Consider the following 9,099-nt stretch of genomic DNA (forward strand, 5'->3'; position numbering starts at 1 on the left):
AAATGAAGGCTCTGATGAAAATGGTATGGATGTGGATGAAGAACAAGAGGATGATGCATTAGATTTTGTTGAAAGCAATGATGAAATTCACATGTATGTCGACTCAAATAAAGATTGATCTTGCTGCAAAAAGATATGCGTGGCACATGTTGGAGGATGGGCAAGTTCGGAAGGGGTGGATGTCGTGCCATGGCATGTGCATAATGTGGAAATAGAAATATCTACCTCACTCTTTATGTTTTTAATATGTGGGACCAAATGCTATAATGTACATAGTGTGATATATGCGAAAACGGATGCCATGGTTGTTGCAGGCGTGTACATACCTTGCCGAGCAAAGGCAAGGCCAGGGACGTGGCACCGTGGCATGTTTTCACACATTAAATCATGCCTAATTTTATTTAGGAATGTATAAATGTCAAGTGTTTCGAAGTGGCATGCTCGTTTTGCCTAGAAAGTTCAATGCGCGCGATGCCAAAAATAGCAGGTTTTATGCACGGGCGTAAAAGACGTGTCCAAAGTGCTTACAAGTGGGAAAATGAGGTTCAAAATTAAATTTGAGCCCAATGGAAATTTTCCAAAAATTTAGGGATTCCTCCCAGCTCGTTTGGGCTTTATACGGACAAAAAGGGGTATTTTTGGGCTAAAAATGGTCAAAAATAGCTTAAAAATAGCTCAAAATGCCACATCAATGATAGTGCCATCGTTGCCTAAGTAGAGAGGGAAGTTTTAGAGCCAAGAATGAGCTCATTTGGGCATATAAGCAAGGAGATACATCCATTCCTTTACAGGGTGCTAGTGTAGTCCCGTGCTGCTTCCACTACATGGTTGAGGCTGTGAGGCCTCCAATTAGGGTTTCCCCTCCTCAAATAACTACTTGGGATTCTCTAATGAAGTAGTGAAGCTTCCATGAAATGGTCATGATGAAGAATCAAAGCGTAAATTTAGGGTTTTTAACAGGTCGAATGAGCACTACATGTGTGCAATTGGGAGCGAGGCTACACCTACTCTTCACACACACAAGAGTTTTGAGTTAATCTTGGTTCCTTTTCAAAGTGGAGCTTCCATGGCTGGAGTTTTGTTCTTTTTTAGTGTGTTTTAAGCTTCAAATCATCTACGCCTTGCTTGATTTTGCTACAAATCCTCACAGTTAGAGGCCCGACGCTTTCCTAGTCGCATTGCGCACTTCTTGACAGCGTGCAGACACACACTCACACATTTTCAAATTAAAAATAAATAAAAATTTATTAATTTTGTTATTTTATAAATCTTATTAAAAGTTATCATTCAGAAACAACCATAGTGAATTTTGATAGTAATAAAATAAAAGTTATTTTGATTTTGCTACAAATCCTCACAGTTAGAGGCCCGACGCTTTCCTAGTCGCACTGTGCACTTCTTGACAGCGTGCAGACACACACTCACACATTTTCAAATTAAAAAGAAATAAAAATTTATTAATTTTGTTATTTTATAAATCTTATTAAAAGTTATCATTCACAAACAACCATAGTGAATTTTGATAGTAATAAAATAAAAGTTATTTTGATTTTGCTACAAATCCTCACAGTTAGAGGCCCGACGCTTTCCTAGTCGCACTGCACACTTCTTGACAGCGTGCAGACACACACGCACACATTTCCAAATTAAAAAGAAATATTTTTTAATTAATTTTGTTATTTATAAATCTTATTAAAAGTTATCATTCACAAACAACCATAGTGAATTTTGATAGTAATAAAATAAAAGTTATTTTGATTTAGTTCAATGTATAATTAGTTTTGTTAGTTTTATGAATTTTATTTGAAAATTAATATATTATGTTGTTTTTAGAGTGTGGCATGTCGTAGGTGTTATAAATGTTAGTTAGAATGCTTTAAGTTAAGTTTTAGTGCTAGGTTTTATTTATATTTGATTATCTTCATACACAGGTTTAGCTAATAAATGAAGATCCATATTAGAACGATCCGTATTAGATCGGTCCATTTAAGTAATCCGCTTAAGGTATGCAGTTTAGGGTAAGCAATTAGGATGTTGTTTCAGCCGCCTATGGTTAGCTGCTTATGTGTTAGTTCTTCGAATTCAGGTTGCTTAGGGCTAGACACTCTAAATCGGCTGATATTAGTACCGCATTACTTTAGCCATTTCAGTAATCCGGTTCGAGCATGACAATTTGGTTGTTTCAGACCGCTTAGGGCCAGCCACCTAAAGTTAGTGGCTTTAGATTCGATCGCTCTAAAGTAGCTTAGTGGCGCATTACTTTAGCCATTCAAGTAAATTAATCCTCTTTGGGTATATAGCACGTAAGTGGTGGCTATTTCAATCCGCTTAGGGTTTAGGGCTTAGGGCTACTCCCTTAGGTGTTAGGTCTTTGCAATTTGGTTTCAGACCGCTTAGGATTAGCCGGTTAGGACACGTTGCTTAGGTGTTGATATTTCACAATTTGGCTATTCAAGGTCACTTAGGGAAATCCACTTAGGGTTACCGTCTTTAGATTTGGGCTACCAATTTTAGGTTTCTATTGGATTAGGGTTTGTACTAGATCTACATGCATTGCCGTGTAGAAGTGGATTTGCACTTATGTCGCATGCTCAAATATAGGTATTAATCAATAAAGATGAAAGTATTACCCAATGTTCCTTATCTCCGTGCACCTCTAAATTGAGGTGTGCGGGGATCGGGCATGGCTAGAGAATGCGAGGTAGTTAGAGCTAGCAACAAAAGGCTATCATCTATCAATGTTTGGTTGTACAAAGACCCTTATGGTTTGGTTACTAGGATGTGGTTGTGTTTGGGTGGTTAGGGTAGAAAAAACACAAACAGATTTAAAAAACGCAAATGGACTTCAGTAACACAAACAAACTTTAACAACGGACTTCAATAACGCAAATGGGCTTCAATAACACAAATAGACTTTAGAAACGTAAACAAAATCCAAAAATGCAAACAATCTTCAAAAACGCAAACGGTTTTTAGAAATGGTGGTCCTTTTTAGATCGGTCCATTTAAGTAATCCGCTTAAGGTATGCATCTTGGGGTAAGCGGTTGGGCTATTTCAATCCTCTTAGGGTTAGTCACTTAGGTATTAGTTCTTTGAATTCAGGACGCTTAGGGCTAGATGCTCTAAATCGGTTGATATTAGTATTCCATTACTTTAGCCATTTTAGTCATCCGCGTCAAGCATGGAAATTTGGTTGTTTCAAACTGCTTAGGGCAAACCACCTAAAGTTATAGGCTTTAGATTTGGCTGGTCTAAATCAACTTAGTGTTGCACTACTTTAGCCATTTCAATAAATTAATTTGCTTTATGTATGTAGCGTATAAGCGATGTTACCATATACATGTGGTAGTGATGTGTGTGAACACACTAGGACCGCCGTGGCATTTTTTCCCTCTTTAGGAGGTTTTTCCCCCCGTGCATTGTATATACGCCCATCACTCTACGGCTATCTATCTTTCCATTGCACACTAAGTAATTAACTCTCCATTGTGTGCCTTGAGCTTCCTTCGTCTTCTCCAAGCTGTGTGTGTTTCTCTGCAACCCTAATTCCAACAATTGATATCAGAGCAGGTTGCGTCCTCTCGGGCTTAGTCACCAGCTGCTCCAGTACACGCCTGCTCACTTTCTCCGATTTTAGTGAGCTTTGGCGAGCGTTCGCAGGTCGACAAATACTTTGGGAAGGCTCATAGAGCTTGGTTTGCTCAGAGTTTTGATTTGGGATCATGTCGGCCTCCGTTTCCACTACAGGTAGTACTACACAGGCTATTTCGTCATTTTGTGCATAATTTCTGTCAGTGCCATTTTTTGCATAACGGGTGCCTTATAGTCTTCTACGGTTTGTGCTATATAGCACGTGTTGTTCCCGCTCCGTTTCTCCTATTTTCATGTAGTTTTCACATCAGGTGCAGCATTTACCATGGATGACAACAACAACACAGATGTGTTCAAGATGTTTGTTGCTAAGGACAGGTTGTATGGGGACAACTACCCTATGTGGGATTATATGATGCAACATGTTCTTGTGTCAAAGGGCGTCTGGAACATTGTGCAGGGCATTGATGTGCGTCCTGGTTCTGAGGATGTAGGCGATGTTGAGGATGTTGCAGGTCTTGGTGCAAGGATTGTAGCTATTAGAGTTGTTTTGCCTATGGCAGAACAAGCTCGTTGGGATGTTAAGGATGCGCAAGCTCATGCATTGATTGCGTTGTCTGTGAAGCGCACCATTGTTCCTCACATCCGTTCAGCGAAATCTGCAAAACAGGCTTGGGATATTCTGGCAGGTCTTTATGCAAGCCGCAATGAGGCAAAAATTGCTTTGCTGCGTAAAGAGCTAGAGTTGAAGATTATGCATGAGGAAGATGATATGGACACTTTCCTTGCTAGTGTCAAGGATATCAATGAGCAGCTTATTTCTGTAGGTGAAGTCATTTAAGACAGTTCCCTTCTGCAGACTGTTCTTGATGCCTTACCAGATTCTTACCAGACTTTTGCTAGTACTTGGAGATTTATGACCCAAGGAAATCCAGAAGTTGTCAAGTTTGATGCATTATGCACATTGCTGTTGCAAGAGTCACTTTCCAGAAAAAACAGGACTAGGCAGCGTGCAGTTGAACAGCAGCCTCGCGTTTTTGTCAAAAAAGGACAAGAGGACAAAGTGTGCAAATGTAACAAGGCTTTGTATGGGTTGAAGCAATCTCCTCGTGCTTGGTATGAGAAAGCTAACACTCATTTGGTCAAACAAGGCTTTCGTAACAATCCAACAGAAAGCACATTGTATGTAAAGCGTGAGGGTGATATACTTCTCATTGTGGTTCTTTATGTTGATGATTTGCTGATCACTGGACCAAATGAGAAACATATTGCTGAATTTAAGGCTGATTTGAATGCTACTTTCAAGATGAAAGATTTGGGGTTGTTGCATCATTGGGTATACAGTTTAAGTAGTGTGATGTTGGTATTGCCTTGTGTCAGAAAAGTTACATAGAGATGTTGCTATGTAAGTTTGGACTTGAGGATTGCAAACCTATTGCCACTCCCATGGAAACAGGTTTGAAGTTGAGTCTACATGATGCTGGTGATCCTGCTGATGTCACTCTTTATCAAACTACTGTTGGCTGCCTCATTTATGTATGCAACATGAGGCCGGATATTCAGTTTGCAGTCTCATATGTCAGTAGATTTATGCATAGCCCAATGTCTAAGCATTGGCAGGCTGTCAAGAGAATTTTCCGCTACCTTAGTGGCACTTTAAATCTTGGCTTGTTTTATCCCAAGGGGGGATCACTGCCGCCAGACTTACATGCTTTTTCGGACTCAAATTGGGCTGGTTGTTTTGACACGCGAGTGTCCACAAGAGGTTTTTGTTTCATGCTTGGCAGTTCATGTATTTCATGGTTGAGCAAGAAGCAACCTATTGTGGCCACTTCGAGTTGTGAGGCTGAGTACAGGGCAGTCTTCACAACTATGGTTGAGTGTGTATGGCTCAGATGCCTTATGGCTGATTTGGGTGTTGGACAGGACACTACCAACACTATCTACACTGACAGTCAGAGCGCATTGGCAGTTGCGAGGAACCCAGTTTTTCATGCTCGCACAAAGCACATTGAGGTGCATTACCACTATGTCAGGGAGAGGCTCTCAGCAGGAGAGATCAGCTTGCCTTATGTGCCAACATCGGACAACCTTGCAGATCTTTTCACAAAGGCATTGTCTCGTGAGAAGCCAGACTTACATGCTTTTTGCTCGCACAAAGCACATTGAGGTGCATTACCACTATGTCAGGGAGAGGCTCTCAGCAGGAGAGATCAGCTTGGCTTATGTGCCAACACAGGAAAACCTTGCAGATCTTTTCACAAAGGCATTGTCTCGTGAGAAGCTTGAAGCATTCCCCAAAGCTTTGGGCTTACTCCCCTTTGTGGAGTGATCATGTCCTTAGGACATGGCACTTCCCTTTACTCATGTGCCAGCTCTCGTTCACCGCATCACTCCAGGGGGGATTTGTTACCATATACATGTGGTAGTGATGTGTGTGAACACACTAGGACCGCAGGTGGCAAAATAGGCCCCTTTGAAAAAATGGATATCCAAGATAAACGCCTCTTGAAAGGAGGTGGATGAGGAGACCTTGATATGCTGCTGGAGAGGGTTTCCATAGTTTTGAAGATTCTCGAAGAAGGGCCATCCCACACGCCAAACGCATCGTCTACAAATCTCTTAAAATAAAAAAGAGATGGGGAGGAAAGGAGCTTCATGCCTTCTTCTAAGGAGCAAAGAAATATGCAAGCGTAGACAACGGCAAAGTTGGAACCCATTGTCATACCCTTGACTTGGTGCCAACACTCCCCATTAAAAGAAAGGTAGTGATGGTTAAGGATAAGAGAAGCTAGAGATAGAATAAAGTGGACCTTAGGAGATGAGAAGAGGTCTTGATGGAGTTTTTGAGAGCTATTAGTCCTTCTTGTATGGGATGCTTGGATAGAGAGATTCAACATCAAAACTAAAAAGAGTAATATGGGAAGGAAAGGGGGTGGTGATGAGATCCAAGATAAGGGATTGGGAGTCCTTGAGGCGTTGGGTTTTGGATAAGAGTATGGGTAGAGTTGCGCATGGAGCCATTTAGAAGCATTTTCTAACACGTATCCTTTGTAAGTGCAAATGGGGCGGCCAACAAGGGAGGGTTTATGGATTTTAGGTGGAGGAAAAAAGGGTACAATTTGGGCTTTTCAAGAGATGAAGAGAGGATAAAGATTCATTCATTGTAGGGGAAAAGTGGATAGTTTGAGACAAGGAGGGAAGAAACAAAAGGTAAGGGAGGGGAAGTAATTCTTGAGTAAGTGAGGTGATCCGAGAGGTGGTAAAGAGATTCATTGCCATACCAATCTTTAGAGAGGATTACCGATCCTAGATTCTTATCGGCCTGTTTGATAATAATATTGCAGTCATTTTTCAAGAAGGATATGGTTTCGTTCAAAAAAAACCTTGAGTGGAAAGGGGGGGGGGGAGATAAGAGAGAAGGGTTTTAAGGAAAGTGAAGATATGCTTGAAGGTGAGGTTAAGGGTGGCAAAAGAGGGGGTTGAGAGGGTTGAGAGAAGAGCAAGTGGACCCAAGTTGTAGGGTGCTCAATCCCTTATTCAACATCCTCCATTTGCAAGTTTTTTGAGGTTTTGGGCAAGCTAAACTTAGGGTGAGGTGGTGTAGGTTGAGACGAACGGAAGTTGTTTTAGGAGAAGGGGAGTTGAGAGGTTAGTTGGGTGGGCCGATGGTAGACAGGAAGGGTTTATAGAGGAGGGGGAGAGGTTCTTTGGAGTGGTAAGGATGGGAGAAATATAAGAGGGGGATTTTACACAAGGGTGGACCGATGGCGGGAGTGGATTTGGGTTTCTTATAAGCTTGCCGGGTGATTTCTTCATTCAAGGTTTTGGCCAAAGGAGGGGATTTTACGGAAGGCTGCGTAGTGTTATCCTTCATAGACGAAGGAGGGAGTTTATGGTGGGTAGCATGGAGGGGAGGCTTTGGGTAGGAATGCTTCTTTGAAGGTGGTGGTGAAAGAAGCTTTTTCATTTGGGTTGTGACTTCGTGGTTCACCAACTCTCCCATCGTTTCTTCCTTTGGTAGGGATTCTACCTCTTCTAAGAGCAAAGCTTGGGACCTCTTGGCGTTGTGAGCCACCATACTTAAAGAAGAGGCCAAACGTTTGTAGGATCTCATTTTGCAAGAGAGAATCAAACTCATTGAGTGAGGCTTGCTTCCACACATGTAGTTGGATTGCCCAAGCTGATGGTTACACTTTAGAAAAAGAGATGGGTACAAGTTTTTTTTGTAAGCTCCAAAAGCCTTTCTTCCACGATGTCGTGGTAATCACCAAAGTTCTTTTGAAGGTTCTTGACAAGTAGGGTTTGGGCTTGGATGTATACTTTGGTGCAATCTAGTTGAAATTGGATATTGAGGGTTTCTATCATGGCGTTAAAGAGTGCTTGTGCATGAGAGTCTTCTAAGGTAAAATAGGGAAGCTTCATGCAAAGACTACGAGGTGCTCTTTGGTTGGCGAGAAGGTTTTGTAGGTGAGCAAGGTGAAACTTGGATTTGTTGAGTTTACAACTGAGGGCTTTAAACTCCTCCATAGAAAGGGAAATGATTTTATTGAATTCCAAAGGTTTGTCTATGGCAGGCAAAATGGGAAGAGACATAGAGACATTGTAGGGGGAGAAGGGATCAAGTTTAAAGAACTAGCGGAGAGAGAGAGCCAAAGGAAAAGGGGAAGGTAAGGGGGAGATTGGTGAGGATGCCATTATGAAGGGTGTTGTAGAAGATGCCGCCGGTGTTGGAGAAGGAGGAGCTAGTCATGTCGAGGTGAGGAGAAAAAGAGGGGGTACTAATTTTGCCAAGGTTTTTCGTAGAGGGAATGGAGAGTTGGTCGAGATCTTCGATTGGCAAGTTAGTGGTAAGCCCCAAGATTTCTTCCGGGCTTAAAAAAACCTTCTTAAAGGACATAGTGGAGGGGATAGAATATTGCATTGGGGTGGTTACGGCTGACAAAGGTGGGCCAATGAGGGTAGCCACCGAGACAAATCCGAGAAAGGGACTAATGCCGATGGGAGGGGTATTGAGGGTTAGGGTAACTGCAAGGGATGGGGGGGCGGACAAAGAAGTTTGGTGGTTTGGAGAGTTTGTCCCAAATATGGTGGAGGGGGGGGTTCATGGGTGGAGGACCGGCCAATCCGAAAGCGCCTTCTACCTCCATTGCATCAGGAGTGGGGGTTAAGGTTGAGGGAGCAAAGAGCTGGGATGCAAAGTTGACGACCGTCGGTATTCCAGTCGTAGCAAGTTTGCCGAAGTCGTTAGAGGGTTGCCGAAGTCGAGGTTTTGACAAGACCAGGGGCCTAACGGCTGCGGGTTAATTGAAAACCACCAGCGCTATTGAAACTACCAATGCTTAGTAGAAGGCCGCCAAGAAGTCATCGTCTAAGATGTAGAAGGCCGTCGTAGTTGCTGCCATTTACTGAAGCAAGCTTGGTATGTGTAGTTAGAAAGAAGTTGGTGTTTGAAGGAAGTTACGCCCAACTAGCGGCCGTTAGCTGGATGTGTAGAGATGTCGCAG

This window comes from Adiantum capillus-veneris, chromosome 26, assembly GCF_014529385.1.
Source record: "Adiantum capillus-veneris isolate H3 chromosome 26, ASM1452938v2, whole genome shotgun sequence".
Lineage (NCBI taxonomy): Eukaryota > Viridiplantae > Streptophyta > Polypodiopsida > Polypodiales > Pteridaceae > Adiantum > Adiantum capillus-veneris.